The sequence below is a fragment of the Pieris napi genome, chromosome 22, assembly GCF_905475465.1.
Source record: "Pieris napi chromosome 22, ilPieNapi1.2, whole genome shotgun sequence".
Lineage (NCBI taxonomy): Eukaryota > Metazoa > Arthropoda > Insecta > Lepidoptera > Pieridae > Pieris > Pieris napi.
Genome location: NC_062255.1, coordinates 5,781,908 through 5,800,984, shown reverse-complemented (window position 1 = coordinate 5,800,984; position 19,077 = coordinate 5,781,908). Strand labels below are relative to the sequence as shown.

The 19,077-nt window shown below is 32.8% G+C and overlaps 1 protein-coding gene across 4 annotated transcripts in view; it reads right to left on the bottom strand.

Annotated features, from left to right (window-relative positions):
• LOC125060937 (synaptotagmin-15-like) overlaps positions 1-13,793 on the bottom strand; it is a 97,160-nt gene extending 83,367 nt beyond the window's left edge. For 3 of the 4 annotated variants that reach the window (XM_047666056.1, XM_047666059.1, XM_047666060.1), the window contains exon 1: positions 13,643-13,792. The gene's annotated coding sequence lies outside the window, so the exon portion shown is untranslated. Of the gene's footprint in view, positions 1-13,642 lie in introns of all 4 variants that reach the window. The other variant, XM_047666057.1, reaches the window with a different exon arrangement.
• Between the last annotated feature and the right edge of the window lie 5,284 nt (positions 13,794-19,077).

Here is a 19,077-nt window from a genome sequence, read left to right as displayed (position 1 = left end):
TAGAGGATTGCGATAATAAAGTTGTTGCATTGTAAGGAGGAAAGATATGTATTTTTGTTACTTATAATTGGAACTGGGGCGATTTCAAAAATTCTATAATAAAACTGCATTAGGAAAAAAATATGCATTATTATATACTTACCTACGAGTAAAACCTTTATTTCTTGTAGAATTTTAATAAAAAACAAAAAAGGGTGCGTGTACTTATGTACGCGCGTAAGAAGTTATACTTCTTTGGCATTATTAAAAATAGTTTTTGATTGCATGCAAATAATTAATTACAATTAAATAATCAAAGACTGGAAAAGAAGTCATTATAGTCAATAAATTTCAGTTTACTTTTTAAAAATTAAATAAATAAATATTTATTAAATTATTATTATTCTCTTACATTAAGTGTAACATAAATTCTATTATTATTCGAATGTTGTTTTTAAATTATGTCCAATGCCGTAGCATCTTCCGGTAATGTCTGAATTAGAACTTTAGTTATCAGTGGCCTATGATAACTAAAGTACGATATGAAAATGTTTGTATTAACGGCAGATATCGTAAAAAACAAAATCTATGGTAGTGCTGTGTCGTGTTGTCGAAATCAGAGGATTATTAATCATGGCTAGATTCAAGTCATTTTGGAGGAAATCAATAATATTTATCATTTTTTTAATATTTATTATTTATTCAATTTTTTCATATTCATAGTTTTAAATTAGAGTAAGTAATTACTCTATTTTAAAATTATGAAACATAATAAGTGAACTAGTCAAAATGGTAAACCTTTCAGTCATATTGCTTAAAACACTTAAGTGGATCACAAAGCTCGCCCTTCTACAAAATTTATGTCCGTCCCATCTATTTGTTTTATCCTCTTTGTTGCTAACTCATCGATTTTGCGAGAATCTTTAATAAAAGCATTTATTTCATTAGTCGAATATAATAAATAGCTTGTGATCAGGGGTACCGTTACTGATTATTCTTGTTGATTCCGCATTTAAAGGGAATGAATTCCTTTTTCAAACATTCAATATACTTCCAACGAACCATTCCAATTTCAAAAAATGAATTCTGAGTGTCAATTTGAATGTGACAGACAATTTAACTCGCCGTCTGGGAAAATTTTATCAATTTCCATAGCACACAACAAATTCATAAAAGGTATAAATATTAAACAAAAATCTTATTCGACACGTCATCATTATAAATAATAAATAATAGTTAAAAAAAACTAAAAAACACGCTTTTAAAGCACATCAAACTAAAAAGTAAAAAAATAATTCCTAATTTAGGCTGAAAATGGTAATGAACAAAAAATACTGGTGTTATTGTGAAAAAGCGTGGGTTGCTCTATAGACGAAAAATATGGCACAGAGCGCCCCACGCTTTTAAACTATTATTTATTTTTTATTTTTTAGTTAAAAATTTTTTTTCGGATTATTGCATTGTCATCGATCTTTGACAGGTGCGCAAAATTTGAATTAAATCTGTCCGTTTAAAGTGGGTCAAAATCGAGTCCGAAGGAGTCGGTTACATACATACATATATACATACAGACATACATACATACATACAGGTGAAGCTAATTTAAAGCGTGTAAAAACCATAACAAACATTACACACTATGCCCTGTTAATTTTGATCAACAGCAAGCCCCTAATTGGTATACTTTATCTAGTTGTATAAGTGTAATTAGGAATTTTAAATAAATCGTGTATAGCACTTTAATATCTGTACAGTAAAAATACTATTTATTTAATTTAAGTAATTTATAAACCAGGTAGACCGAGGCTGCATTGATGGGATGGAGTTGTCAAGGACCTCTAAATAAAAGGGATTCGCAATTGGACGCGGGAAGCACTGGATAGATTGCGATGGGGAAGTGTACTTGAGAAGGCTAAGGCCCACTAGTGGCTGTATAGCCCTTGATGATGATGATGATCACATGTATTTATAGATTTCTTCTGATCTGATCTTTTAAGGACCAGCGCATATACCTTGTATAATAATTGTTCAGTATTTGTACCGCGATCTCAATGTTTCAACATAATATGGTATTAAAATAACTACATTCATAATACTTCTAATAATAGTACGCACCTAAATTTATTAGGTATTACAATTTATTAAAAATCACATTATTAAGTTTAATATACCATAAGAATAATAAAAGTCGAAAAAAAAAAACATTTTTAATGCTTTAATGATTTTTAGCCTATCCACCTTAAAAGGCCGATTACAAAAAAAAATACCAATTAAGTACCATTTTTTTTCTATGATTTTGATTCAAAAAACACAAAAAATGTATAACTCGAAACCTACAAAAAATCGCGGAACACGGGTTATTTTCGTATAACCCCAGGTGTGAGGAATCTAAAAAAAAATATTGACGTCACTAGTTGTACCACCCTGTATACGGACACATATTATACAAAAAAATTTATTAAATCTATGTTGCTATTTGGGGTTTCCGTACAAGTCTCAGTGGAATAGACGTTATCTCGTCCGGTCTCTATCGCGTTAGACAAACTATAAACTCTAATCGTCCAACGTTCACTCACTACGTCCCCTGACAATAATAATGTTTCGTACTAATCGTAATATACGAATAATATTGCTAATTTAACAAGATATGAACGTACAGTATCTCGTAATACCTTTGTGCTACTAAGCTACGCTTTCTGAATTAATATGCATAATACTTATTCGCTTATATTTAATTATTAAAACTTTGTTGTAAGGTTTATAGAAATATAGTACAATTAATCGCTTTCATTTCATGTTTTCCAGGAAACCGCTTTTCTTATTAATTACTAATAAATTAATAATAACGTTACGAGTCTTCGCTTAATTTCTCTGATTGATACAACTTTAATCATAAGATTTTAGGGCTAAATTCCGAAGTTAGAAACATAGGATTTTGAAATAATGTAACAAATTATAATGTTACCTTAAGGGTAGAATCGAGACTTAGGGTAGGGTAGACGAGAGCGCTAAGAATGCATACCCAGTGCGTATAAGATTTTAATTTAAGAGCTAACGTTCACGCTAAGTTTCGACACAGCATCTTAGGGTAATACATACCCGAACCATCAGATTCTTCACCGTACGAGCAATTGTGTACGATGAAAAGAAGTAATATTTACAAATCGCATACATAATAACTTGAAACACAAAATCTAAAAATATTTTTTCAATTTCAATTGCTGATATTTAACGGAAATTTCCAGCGGTGAAGACAATGCTATTTCTATTAACCCCATGAATCTGTCGATTAAATTAACAAAATACCTATACATTTCAGGTTGTCAAATGTGTCATGTCGAACTCCTAAATATCAGAACTGAAACATTTAGTGACGTCCGGAAATGAAATGTGATTGGTATTGATGAACACGACACGGTATGTTTTAGTTGTTCTATGTAATAGATACACATATGCGTTTATATACACGCTGTAGGTGTTAACCAACTTTAGATTGCATTATCCTACTAATATTATAAACGTGAATGTTTGTAAGTGGATGGATGTTTGTTACTCTTTCACGTAAAAACTACTGTATCATTATTAAAATTTTACAATAATATAGCTTATACATTAGAATAAGACGTAGGCTACAATTTATAAAGAAATTGTGTGAATAGTCCAAAATTTTAAAAATATAATATAAATTCTGGCGTGCGCTGCCAAAACCGCTAGAGTTACACTACACATATGTATTGTAGATATATTCTTATGTCTTATGTGTAACCCATTATAGCCAAAACAGTGAACCATAACTACAATAAAAATTGATAATTTATTTTAAATTGATTCCTAAATGAAAATAGACACTTTTATCGCTTCTGGAATTTAAAGTAGATAAAATTTGTCCTTCACGCTACATACATCATTTCGACAAATATTATTTTAATCCTACGCAGACGAAGTCGCGGGCAGGAACTAGTAAAGTATAAAATAGTAATATTATTCTAGATAGTCTCGTAATAGTAATATTGTTCTAGTAGTAGATTATAAAAGGTCATATAAGTTGTTGATTAAATTCATTTTGTATATTATTTAATAAAAATTCCGCATAATTTGTTCTATTCCAGAGTTCTTTCATTACTTTGTAAGGGCGCATAATCCCAAGGGATTTGGAAGCCTCAAATTTGGGTCACCAATATTAATTATTGTTTGCGATGGAAAATTTTATTGCAAAATTATGTAAATTTGGATTACAACTAAAAACAAGGCGTTTTAATTGTTACAAAACCAATAAACTCCTTTGATTTACGATTTTTGATGTTATCAATGAAATGCTTAGTACTGTTGGTTTGTGGTTTTTTTATTGGATAGGAGGCAAACGAACAGGAGGGGGTCACACAGAAAAACACTAACCGCAATACTACAAAAATAAATAATAGTTAAAAAAAACTAAAAAACACGCTTTTAAAGCACATCAAAATAAAAAGTGAAAAATAATTCCTAATTTAGGCTGAAAATGGTAATGAACAAAAAATACTGATATTTTTTTTAACTATTATTTATTTTTTAGTTAAATTTTTTTTAATTTATTTTTTTCGGATTGTTGCATTGTCATCGATCTTTGACAGGTGCGCAAAATTTGAATTAAATCTGTCCGTTTAAAGTGGGTCAAAATCGAGTCCGAAGGAGTTGGTTACATACATACATACATACATACAGGTGAAGCTAATATAAAGCGTGTCAAAATACTAATACATGGACACCTGCAACATCCATATGTTGCAGACCCCAGGGTCTTCCGACTGTGTAGCCCTTCTTTAAGGGAATGGTGCGCAATTTTTTTGAAGGCCCCTAAGTCGTATTGGTGGTGCAGAAAGAGCCTTAAAAAGCACTCTGTTGTAGAAAGCGAAGGGATAGGGACGGTAGAAGTAAGAATGTTATACGTAACGTTTAGGCAACAGAGGCGGTTAAATCAAACAAAAAAAAATCGTTTCAAAATCGACAATTTTTAACTACACTAGCGTAAAACGGTTTGTCGGAAAATGAACCAGCAAGAAACTACTCTTTTAAAAGTCAAATAACAATTCAACTTTTTTATACGGATTAATTTAAATTTTTTTTTATAAAAAAGCTTTCGTCATAACCATAGTTAGCAGCAAAATATTACTATGATCTGTTCTTATATTTTGTATTTCTTTGGTGTTATTCTTTTAAAATTAAAAACATACAAAGACATACATTATACTTATAAAATATATGTGTGTAGACATCGTCTAGCTCTATTTACAGACAACCCTATTAAGAGGTATAAAAGACCTCATAGCAAATGGAGCACAATTTATTCCTGTACCCTCACCGTTATAGAAACCGTAATAATACAACGAAATAGTCTCGACTAGATTTATTATATTGCCATATATATTTATAACTTTATACATAAATGATTTAATAACAATGTTTTAACCTACAACCGTCTTCATTGTTGCTTTTATCTTATTAATTGAATTAATTGAAAGAAAAAAAAACAGGGTGCGTGTACTAAGTACTTATGTACGCGCGTAAGAATTTATTCTTCTTTGGCATTATTAAAAATAGTTTTTGATTGCATGCAAATAATTAAATAATCAAAGACTGGAAAAGGAGTCATTATAGTCAATAAAGTTCAGTTTACATTTGAAAAATTAAATAAATAAATATATATTACTTTCTCATACATTAAGTGTAATAAATTCTATTATTATTCGAATGTTGTTTTTAAATTATGTCCAATGCCGTAGCATCTTCCGTGGGCAACTTCATTCTGTTAGTTTTGTATCACGGTGCGCGCGCATCGTAAAATTTCACTCTCATCAATTTTTCATAACGCGCCTAAAGAAGGTTAACTTCAATAACTTAATTATACACAATATACAAGATATTTAGATAAAGTAAAGTGCAATAGCTCCCACACTAGGATTCCCTGTGCTGTGGGCAGCCAGTCTGTTCCTTTTGACAAGTAAACAGTATTTTAAAAATTATATTAATGATTTCTACACATTTATAATTAAACTATTTTTGCACAATAAGAATATTTTCAGTATCAGGACAAGTTAACAAGATATTGTTTGAGATGTTTAGTAAATGTATGTTATGTGATTTTTGAAATGTTAGTGATAATTTTGTTTTTAATGAAGTGGTTAAAGATGAAAGTGCCTCGGAAGGAGAAAAAGCGTTGGATGAAGAAAGTGCGAGTTTTGGGTTGCTTATATATGGGTTTGCGTTTTGTTTGATGCGGTGCGGTGGGTGTTTGTTTCCAAAAAAGTCTGCATATTGCTATTAAGTATAATTGTCTCACAGTTAAAGTTTTGTTTCATTGTACAATTTTAAAGTTGAGTAGCGGAAAGGTTTCTTATATCTTAAGAATGGCACGTTGGGTGCGCTCAATTTTCAGCATTGAAGACAATGCCGCTCCACCCCAAACCAAATTCTGTGGAGCGATTGAATACGGAATAGCAACTTTGTTGTAGCGATGTGTAAAGATAAGCACAAGATGCGATTATCTTAAACTTTTAAAATTGGCTTCAAGTTCACTCGATTAGGACGGTCAGATGGTAAAGTAGGTAATCTTAAAAATTAAGAGTAAGAGTTCCTTACTTACGGAATCAAACACATACCCTATGATCAAATAAATGTGTTTGCACTAATTATAATGAAATTATTTGTATATGACATAATTATGTTCATTTTCAATAGTCAGTTCAGTTTAGAGGCCTTGACAACAAAGGAGTGGCCTCAAATTATTTTCCAAATAAATGTTTTTTTTTCAGTCGATTCTTCCAATAAATAATTTATTAAAACCAAGTGTAGATTATTTTATTATTAAAGTTTATTTTGTCGACGGGCTGTAGCCCCAGTTGCCATCCCCTAAATCCGGGGTTGTTCATTATAATAATTAATAAGTTAATTATTTATTAGTATTAACACTTAAAACGGAAATATTTAAATTAACTTCGGAAGCCTCTAAACGGACATAAGACGATAATTTTTACCTGGAATCGGAACCTTATTTGTAGTAGATGTACAATCGTCACGTCCCAATGGATAAATAAATATTGCTATGTCATTGGTATTCACGAATTCGAACAGTGTTTGTGTTTGAATAGCCATTTGTTTTACTAATCGAGGTCTATTTGTAAAACCAATGACCTAAATAAGTATATCAATCAATACGATAAGCAGTTCTTACTCCAACGCATCAATGTTCTATACAAATGGTGTCGCTAACTACATAAATTCTAGTGGAAAGACAAAGGTCGCATATGAAAACGCTTCTGTTTAATTCCAAAAACGCCCACCAGTCGCTAGAGTCATAAAAAAAAAATCATGTAGCTAACATAATGTACACTTATGACTTGTCAGTAAAGAAATACATATTAATGCTTCTAATTTTACATTTACTGCCAATTCTCAAATCAAGGGCGGACGGAAGAGAAGCGCTGGCAATAAACTCTCCGCCACTCTTTTTAATCGCCATTTTTTTACACAACGTTTGTAAGGAGCTCCAAAGCTCATTTTTTTCACCATGTTCTACATTACATATCAAGTAATTAATAATAATAACATGAATTAAAAAAATAACAAAGACTTGTCCTCTATCAGCAGGAGGCATGGTGAAATAGGAGCACGCACTTACATTCTCGTGAAAACAACACGCAAACACATAGTCGAAATAAGCAACATCACCGCATACACGAATTAAATATGCTATTAGACTTATAAATATAATATAACCTACGAGAATTTTCTTTTAAGATTATTCTTAAGCTTATTGTATAAACTTGAGCTTTTGACTCTAATGATCAATTACTAATTCATTAAAAAATATATAACTGACTCCGAAGCTCACTATAAAGTATTCAAAGGTTTAAAATAAATAAATAGATGTCTTGATGCATCATGTTATGTTAGGCATAACACCAATGGTCCTATAATGGTAAATGTGTTGATCACAAAGAACGCATATCTTAAAACGTTGGTATACTGTCCATGGTCCAACTAAGATCGAATTGTTACTAACTCTAACTAAAACTACATATGGATATAATCTGAAATAAAAAGTTATTATTATTATTATAGACTTATAATCAGGACCGTGCGGTGTCATTAAATTTTTCATCAGAAAGCTTCCAATCTGATAACAAAACCCTTTCTATCATTGTTCATCCAGATAGGTCTGACGAACGGACGGGCTATTCTTGATCTTACACAAAAAAAAGAACAAAAAATACACGTTGTATACATAACTTAAGTTATGTATTTGGAAGTTTGAAGTCAGTCAGAATAGATATCATATTTATGATATACATATTAAAAATATGGTAGAGACTCTTGGGCCGTGGGGTTCAAGTGCATAGGCGCTTATAAAAGATTTAAGTTGGCGCCTGGTAGATAGTACCGGTGACCGCATAGCTGGCACTTTCCTGGCTCAACGAATAAGTCTAAGGAAATGCTGCCAGCGTTAAAGGTACTCTGCCACAGGGACCAAACTTTTTAAATTTGTTTTGATTTTCATTTTATTTATTTTAATTATTACTTTATAGGTTAAGAAAATTGTAAATACTGTATTTGTGTATATATTTGGTACAACAAAATTAATCTAATAAATAGAATTCTATATAATAATAAATAAACTATATGTTGCAAATAAAAAAAAAATACATATTAATGAGAAATATTAATTACATATTATAATTCGTTTAATTGTTGGTTAGAAAGGTATTTAAAGTTCGTTTAACTTCACTAACACTGCACTTTCGAAGGTTGTGCACCAATGGTCTGACTGGTCTTTCTTGGTCTTTCTTCGCTCATTCAGCACTCGCTCGTACGGTGAAGAAAAATATCTTAAAGAAACCGGCCTTAGACACAAAAAATCCCATGTGTCAAGCACAAAACGCTAATCACCTACTTGCTTATTAGAAACATTAGACCACGAAACAGATAAATAATCTGAGGCCCAGACCTAAAAGCTGTAGCGCCACTGGTTTTTTTAATTTCTCAAATATCTCTTTTAAGTTTTAAAGGTTTTAATAAAATCAGTTACAATTTCAAGTTAAATGCGATTTAAAATCTAACAATCTCATCTAATCTAAACTTTCGACAATGTAAGCCAAGTTTCATATATCTAAGTGAAAACTCAAACTTTTCACAAAGTTACCCACATATTGACGTTTTAAGTGAATTAGTAAAGTCTAGAAACTTCATAGAGTATAAAGATATTTTAAAAATAACTAAAAATTTCAAGTACAGTTCCACTCAGGGTCGCACCGAAGAGATAATATTTACTTAAGCCGTCCACTTATCTAAAATGATTGTTAAATTATCAGCTAATTAACTCTTAAGTTTCTGTGTTTTTTTAGATAATATGTATAATATAATAATTATCTCAAAAGAATGAATTTTTAATTATGACAAGGCGATACAGAAATATTAAAACTTTGTTGCGAAAATCAAAATTCATATACCGCCGCGCACCACCACTTTGTGGAACCAACTGCCCACTGCCCACACAAGAAAAGAGCGTACCAATTCTTGAAAGGCCGGCAACGCACTCGCGAGCCCTCTGGTATTGAGAGTGTCCATGGGCGGCGGTATAACTTAACATCAGGTGAGCCTCCTGCCCGTTTGCCCCCAGTTTTATAAAAAAAAAACCTAAATGATAAAAAAATACAAAGAAATTTTGTATAAAAATTATAACCATTGCAACGAGAAGAAAAATATGAAATTATCGTGAACTTTCCCATTTATATGTGTAAGGTTAATTAATTAAATGTGTCGTGAAAATTTAGCCAACATTACATAGTCTACACTAGGTAACTTCAATACATGATTGCAGTGTGGTGGCCTGTAAGTGGTGGCGACTAGCTTTTCTATGAAAATTCGCGTAAATTATTGAAAATCTGTTTTGTGGGGTATAGTAATAATAATTGCGCTATAACCCTATAAAGTTAAACCGCTCCATATTGCATGTTTCTAGGCATTATTTCATATATCAGCCATTGCCATGACATGTCTTTGATTTTTGGGTCATACGACAGTTTCCTCACGATTTGACGACTCATTGGTCTAGTGGTTAGTACCCCTGACTGCGAATCCATGGGTCCCGGGTTCGATCCCCGGCTGAGACGAACATCGATGTGATGAACATTTGGTGTTGTGCGTAGGTCTTGGGAGTTTAAATATGTATTTATATGTCTATCTATCTGTAATATCTCTGATATCCGTTGCCTAGTACCCATAACACAAGCTTCACCAGCTTAGCATGGGACTAGGTCAATTGGTGTGAATTGTCTTAAAAAAAAAAAGATTTATACCTTGAATAAACCGCATATAAAGAAATAAATCCACGTGATTTGAACACATTACTTTAGGACCACGTCACACAGTTAAACCCAGTTTTCGAATAAAACGCAAGAGTCCATTCATTTGAAAATAACGAATAACGAGAGTTCAAACACACAGCTTTCATTAAATCAAACATAACAAATAATAATAATCAGTGGCGCAACAACCTTTTTAGGTCTAGGCCTCAGATTTCTAAATCTGTTTCATTATTTATTTGTCTAAGTAGATGATCTGCCTCCTGTGCCTGACACACGCCGTCGACATTTTGGGCCTAAGGCAAGCCGGTTTCCTTACGATGTTTTCATTCACAGTTCGAGCGAATGTTAAATGCGCACATTTAAAGAATGTCCATTGGTGCACAGCCGGGGCTCGAACCTACGACCTCAGGGATGAGAGAGATGAAGCCGCTAGGCCAACACTGCTCTTAATCATAACAAATAGTGTTTATCAAGTAAAGTTTAAAAAAACTATAAAACACGCTTTTAAAGCACATCAAACTAACTCTAAGCTCTGTGCCATATTTTTCGTCTATCGAGCAACCCACGCTTTTTCACAATAAAACCAGTATTTTTTGTTCATTACCATTTTTAGCCTAAATTAGGAATTATTTTCGACTTTTTAGTCCTACCAGCAATACGTGTTGTCTCAATTTAATCGTATTGCTTTGAGGACTTAAAAAAAAATTCATTGTTTTTTCGAGATAAACCTATGAAATTATTATATTGTCGCTGATTCTTTATAAGTGTACAAAGTTTGAATTAAATCTGTCCGTTTAAAGTGGGTCAAAATCGAGTCCGAAGGAGTCGGTTACATACATACATACAGGTGAAGCTAATATAAAGCGTGTAAAAATGGAACCACTTGCATTTTCATAAATAAATCAAACCCACGTCTTGCGATCCGAAATAAACTTTCAAGTTCCGATTGTGTAAGACTTCTTCCTACTTTGAAGTCGATTAACGAAAGCAACTCGATCCATCCCGACCTACGTCATTATTTACGTCGAAATTACCCTTTTCGTGCGTCTTATAAATCTATTAATCTCAATAAGGATACCGCCGTTGTATAACGTGCGTTATTAACTCAAAGGTATCGTCCTATATTCTTTTTAATGGCCTTAACTTTAATGTTCTTTTGTTATTATTTATTCCTACTAAAAGGCAGGTCTACTTTATAAAAATGTGTTAAAACGTTTGACTTTATTTAAACTTTCATCAAACCCAAAACAAATTTTAAATATTACTAGAAGGGACAGTGCCCATAACCGTTGAGCATAGTGAATGTGATAAAAGTGGATGAAGCGAGAGAGGTATGTCAGGGACGTAGCAAATGGAAATATGTGCTTCTCCCTTCGGGAAAAAGGCATGAGTGTAGATAGATAGTGTAATACTCATACTTTGAAAAACCATAGCGAGGTTATTGAAACTCAAAAGAAGGCAAGTTTTAATATGGAAATGGTATGAACATTTCAATTAGACTAGTCATAGTTTCTGACCACGTCTGCTGTAACCGCTCGAAGCGTCGAGATGTGTAAATTATTTATATAATTTTATTTAAATAATTTAGGTTTAAAGACTTTATTTCTCAAAAAGACAAAAAATGTCACTTCATGAGAATAATACTCTAGATTAACATAACATTTAAATAATTTAATGAAACAATCTAACGTAATACGTCGTTATAATATCATCTTTTTTTTTCAAGTTTTGTATCAATACTATGTTAACCTTTGAATTAAGACCTCAATTTAATTCTTTTGCGTGGGTATAGTTTATAGTTCTTTGTACGTCATCAAACTGCTCGCAGATTTGTGTATTTTTTTTATTTTATTTTATAGATAAGTAAGTGACAGTTTAACATACACTATCGCTTCTTGGAATTTATACGTACCGCACTCTGTAACTTGTAAGTTTTTGTGATCTGAAAGTTGCAACATCATCGCTATGAAAATTAAAATTACGATACCGGAATTGCATACAAAATTGATGATGTAAGTTACCAACGCTGGTTTCCTTAGCATATTTTTCGCTATATTGTGAGAAGGTAATACGTACAAATTTACAAAAAAGAATAATTCATTATTGTTCAGCCACTATTAGGTTCACTCAAACAAATTAGCGGTATTCATTACAAAAACTGTTTATGAAGCAACCGCGAGCTTATTAAAACCAGCGAACCATATGATTACTTATGTAACTACCACAGGTAATATCAATCACACGCGGATAAAAAACTTTTCTCTTTGATATAAAAAGGTTTAATTCAATGCTTATATTTAATGTAGAAACAATATTGCATGTTTGCATACCCCGTAAAGCTCTCGGGAATGGCCTTGTATGTTTCATGTTTGTTATTTTAAAACATTTGAAACACAGTTATGCTTTTTGCGAATACATTTACGTGCGATCAAGGAAAAAGGTATATGTTGCGTAGAAAATAGAAATCGCATTTTCTTTACTGTAGGTGGTTAGACTCTTGTAATTTTGTACTTACGGCCTTTACTTTCGACTTACGGCCTGAAACTTGCCGCATCGCGATATATTTTTAACCGAACGAGCATATAAATTCCTACAGTAGGTTGTAACGCTTTAATACAGCCTTTATTCTTTATCTAATAATGCGTAGTCATAAATATCTAATATATAAAATTCTCGTGTGGAGGTGTTAGTAGTTAAACTCCTCCGAAACGGCTTGACCGATTCTCATGAAATTTTGTGTGCATATTCCGTATGTCTCAGAATCGGACAATATCTAATTTTCATCCCCCTAAATGTTAAGAGTAACCCCTAAATTATTATTATTTTTCATTTATAGATAAAAAAAATCTTTTATGATACAGCAATAAAAAATACATACAACGCTAAATTTTCAACCCTCTATCACCAACCCTTATTTTTTATTTGTTAATTAAAATCTTATGACTTAAAACTCTGAGGTTTATATAGAGAAAAAGGTAGGCTAAGTAAAATCACATTAAGGAGAAACGAAGTTCGCGGGGACAGCTAGTAATTATATAATATTTATTACCACACATTCTATTGCCTGTTATAAATTGAAATAGCGTGTAATAAGCTCTTGTCACCTGTTGCGAATTGTTTGTAGAACTGATTTTATTACTTTAGGCACGAACTTTGTCTAGTACTAATTAGCTTTAATCATTTGGGTTCACAAACAGATTTGAAGATTAATTTGCTATTGTTATTCTTTATCCAAGGTTTTACACAATATTACAATTGTCAAACTTCTACACACCTATACGATTTCCGTCATGCACAGGTAACTTTAATGTAGCTTTGCTTACCTTCGAAGAATAAAAATCTTGCACACTTATTTCGAGGGAAATCTCTAGGGGCACATCGACATGCTATCTACATATGCTTACATAAAACAATCCGTGGTTTAAATGGTAGAGTGAGGGATCACCTCGGCCGACGCGCGAATCCGAAGGACTCTGACAAGGTACTGTTATAGGACCAAAGTTGCTTTTCGTTTGCGCATGTGCTATAGAACAAAGTTGGTGTACGGTCGGACTATACCAACTTTAATCTTGTTAGTACGGTTGGTCCGCGCTTTAAAGCCTGCGATTGGGAGGTAGCACTGTGTGTATGTATCTCATCTGTTGCGCGGGTTATGCGATACGTGAGTTGTATGAAGAGCGCTTTGAAAGTGGAGACTATGATTGATGTGGTGCCATTTACAATCTATGAATTTTATTTCCTATTTTATGTTTTCGTTTTTGTTTTTGTTATTTGTTTCAAATTTTTTTTTTTTATTGGACAGTTCACACCAATTGCCCTAGTCCCATGTTGGTGAAGCTTGTGTTATGGGTACTAGGCAACGGATATACATACATATTATAGATAGATAGACTTATAAATACATATTTAACCACCCAAGACCTAAGCACAACACCAACACTCATCACATCGATGTTTGTCTCAGCCGGGGATCGAACCCGGAACACATGCATTCGCCAGGGGTACTAGTCACTAGACCTCACGTCAAATTGGTAGGATATGTCTAGACTCTAGAGTATACCTACCTGAATACTAGTGTAAACCTTAAAATAGAACTATATAATAAGATAAGTTTAGTTAAGTTTTTACTGGATAAGTTTCTCCAAATTCCATAATACACGCGCATCAGCTTATTAAAAGCTGCCAGTGTGTTAAGTAAATAATAATAATAATAATAGTAAAAAACTAATTTAATTTTCTTACAAACCGCCGACAAATCTAGAGTTCAGAGAGCTTCACCCCTAGAGAATAAAATGCAAAAATGTTTTTGTTGCCTAATTGAGATTGTGTGAGTTGACTTTTTAATCATATTTTTTTTATTAAACTCTTACTTATAAGCTAACTATAAGCTTCAGTTATAAAATGCTTTGTCCTTATCAATCTTGTGTCATTACTTATAAATAAACGTGACAAAAGATGAATTCTTTATGGCTAGTACATATTTGAATTAGGCTGTAGTTACGAAGTCACGTAGAATACTGAGTGCTTAAGTGTAAATCCGAGAGCCAAGTTAAATCTCTTGAGAACCATATTTTTGTACAGCAATTACCTAGTGTAAAGTTTTTTTAGAGCAGGGCGAAAGTTGAGCTATTTTTTATAAAACTCTTAGTAAAACATTTTGCTTTATGGATAGCATAAACATTTGATAGTAAAATGAGATTAACATAGTCTGTGTTTGCAACTAGGCGCTGTAATTTATGGACCAAGGAATACAATATTTTTATAATTAGTGTTGCCCAAATGCAAGACCAAGACGAGACTTAGGCCAGTCTTGGTATTGTCTTGCGTCAATACACCTGGTCTCGGTCTTGGTATTGGTATTGCGCTCTCAGTCTTGGTCTTGGTCTTGATCTTGCAGCAAGAGTCTCGCAAGTCTCGCAAGACTTGCAAATACCTATTAGCCTATTGCTATTTGTGGGGGCTTGCGGGCTATCCTGGAGCATTCACCAATGTACAATGTTCTTCAACCAATAATAGCAGGCAGGCTACAGGCATTGTGTTGAGATTAGCAGATTTCATTACAGTGTGCGTAGGTACATTTTTTTAGAAAACAGTATTCCTTAGAAAAATAATCGTCGTACCTACACGACGATTATTTTTATTTATTTAGTAAATCATCGCTGAAGACAATAGTCGCTACTAGAGTAGGTACGATAGAAGTTGATAAACCGACACTGCAATTCTCGATGATTTTAGAACAAAATGCGTAAAGCAATATGACGTCGCTCATAAATGGAGCTTTTCCACGTTTCAAGTTTGTTAAAAATCACCCACTTCCAATTTTGCAGTGCAATGTCCTTTAAAAAGGTATAATAGGTAATCTATATATATAAAAATGAAACCCGTTTTCCGTTGTCACGACATAACATGAAAACGGTTTGACCGATTTGTCTGATTTTTTTTTAATAATATACCTTGAAGTACGAAGATGGTTCTTACGGAGAAAAATTAAAATAAAATTCAGTGAATCAGTCTAAAAACAACACTTTTCTATATTCCCATACAAAATATTCGTAATAATACTTAAAAGTGAATTTGAACTTTAATACCATAGCATAAAGTTCAAGTGTTAGTGGAGGGGTTCCGGGAAGGTAAATTTTTATTTTTTGACATAATGTATTTGTTGTCTTATCAATTTTCTTTTTTTATCTTACTAGCTAGACCGGTGTCCCGAATAGCAGAATAAGTATTTTAAACAAATAAAGAATCGACTGTTAGGCGGTACCTACGATGTTCGCCAGGCCAGCTAGTAATAATATAAACTAGGTATATTTTTATTACTTACAACAATTTTTATAAAATCTACCTATCCTTACGACTACATTCTTCCTTGCGAGGACAACATAATCTATTTGCGTTCGTTCTGAGCACCCGGAAACTTATTTTATTCTTTAGAACATGGGCAGTGGCGGCGACCTTTGACATGAAAGCGACGGCGGCAACACAAAGTCTATAAGCGGACTAAATTTTTACCTATTTTGATGGGGTTGTCAATGTTGGCATTAGCACAGAAAAAGAAAATTAAGTAAACACAACGTTTATCCCCTTTTTAATAACTAGGTATCCACGATAGAATATTTTTTCTACTAATTTCCTAAGTACTCAGTCTAAATATCTTTTTCATAATTTTAGTTTTTCAATAATATGTTGTGTGTAATTGAATGGTAAACTCTAAATCTTACTAGAGAGCTTTTTTAAAATAAACTTATTGAAAGCACTGACATGGCATATACACTTTTCAATCTTGCTGCTCACATTTTAGTACCTAGGTATCACTCACTATCTATCATTTACCGATATTAACAATGATTATTTCGAAATCAAAATATTCGCAATTCAATAGATGCAATACCTACTAGTTATTAATTATCATCTCGCCCGACAGCTTTTAACACTGTAGTGTTCGAATTCAAGCCAGTGTGAGAATGTATTTAAATAAAAGAAACTCAGAGCATTCAATTTATACCTACCTACTGCTGGGACATCTTCAAGGTCATTTAATTTTATACTCCTATACCAACCCTACCAAAATAGGTAAAAATTTGTGTGCCTCTGTCCGTACTCTTTGTCGGCGAATGCGGCGCTCGGTGTCAAATACTGTGTTACACTTGTTGCAAACCGCGGCCTCTTTTTCGGTAAATTATCAAATAAGTAGGTATATAATACACCGACCGACCAAGAGTTTATTCGCAGAACGTCACATTTCCCCAATCAACTTTGAACTTTAATTCTTTAGCGATAAACTTGAAAATCTGTTGAAGAAATTTGATAGATTGTAGTAGCTTGATGTGCTGGCGTCTGTACCGTAATATTGGCTGCCGTAGAAACTGTTACTAGACCTACTCGACTCGCTGTTAGTTTTAAATTTTGCTAAATAGAAGAATAATATAAACTTTGAAACATAAGTTTCACACCTACATGATGTTTATATAATTTTGTTAGCTATAATTTTAAGCACATACCAACCTACGAGTACTAACGTTAGATCTGCACATTAGACATAAACAAGCATAACATATTATTATAGGTAGATACCTACAAGGTATGAACTTTGCTAGAAAGTTATTAGGGAACAGATTTGTGAGTATTAACACGCTACCTGCTTAATAAATTGTTGAAATATAATAAGTACTTACCTACCTAATCAATACAATACGTTTCAGGGTGCTTTCAGACGAGCGGCACGTTGCCAATTGCAAATACAACTGCAGCCCTTAGTTTAGTGTTATGATTTGTGATACCTACGGTTTTGATACTGGGGAACGTTTCTCAAAATCGGGATTGAAACCAAATACGAATCTCAGTTTGTCTTAACTGCAAGACGCAAGAGTCTTGCAGGCTTAAGTATTGTCTTGCTCAAGTCTTGCAGGGTTCAGTCTTGGTATTGGTCTTGCTATAATAAGGCGGTATTGGTATTGGTCTTGCGAAAACGCAAGAACAAGACCAAGACTGCAAGACCAAGACCGATTTTGGGCAACACTATTTATAATGTATTATTAACATTGGCTTAGATTAAGCTTTTGAAGTTGAAGTTTGACGGCTTATTGGTCTTGTGGTTAGTACCCCTGACTGCGAATCCATGGGTCCCGGGTTCGATCCCCGGCTGAGACAAACATCGATGTGATGCGCATTTGGTGTTGTGCTTATGACTTGGGTGTTTAAATATGTATTTATATGTCTATTTATCTATAATATGTATGTATATCCGTTGCCTAGTACCCATAACACAAGCTTCACCAGCTTAGCATGGGACTAGGTCAATTGGTGTGAATTGTCCAATAAAAAAAAAAAGAAGTTACACTGTTTCATGAATGCCGTGGGCAATATACAGTATAGAAAAATGGAAAATGCGACGTTTCAAGGGCCAGAACCAGTCTTTTGCACAGTTCCCTAATGACAAAGTCGTTGCGCCTACTGAATGCTGTCACACTGTCGACTTCTTTATATGTTCGCAGTGTGAGTTCACAGTAGCGATATTGTGTATATTATGTTTTTTTATGTAATAGGAGGCAAACGAGCAGGAGGCTTACCTGCCCTGCGATTCTGTAACTCACTTTTCGAACTCACACAGCGGTTTGAAAAGGTGGGAGCTTGTAGTTTATTGTTTATCAGAATGCGAAATCATACAATGACTGCTTCACGACTGATTTGAAAGCGACCGCCGATGCGAAAACCGCTGTGTGAGTTCGAAAAGTGAGTTACAGAATCGCAGGGCTGATGTTAAGTGATGTAGTTAATTATTATATTTTATTTTTAAGTTCGAGATTATCGTATTGGATTTTAAGAAACATGCAATCTACTAAAACACTATGACTAAATAAATTGATCATTTAATATTTAAGTAAAAACGCTTTTTAGAATACATTTATCCTTAAGTGATTTTGCAGCTTTCATTAGCTCGCAATTGATTTAAAAATTTCAAAGACACTCGCTCGTGTTAAGCTTAAGTTAAAATTATTCTGAAGTGCTTTTAATGAATTCTAATATAGTTTAAATCAAAAGGAATGTTATACAAAGAAAGAAATTTTGTGAAAGAATGTATTGGATATTTTTTATATTGTTAGAAATTTGTTTGTAATATATTTTTAAGTGTATAAAAACCAATTTATAAATTTTTTTTAATTTATAAAACCGTCTTCATAAATATACTCTTATGTTATATTATTGTGTAAATGTACTTGAGGGTATTTAAAGAAAAACGCTTTTTACCGGATTAAAG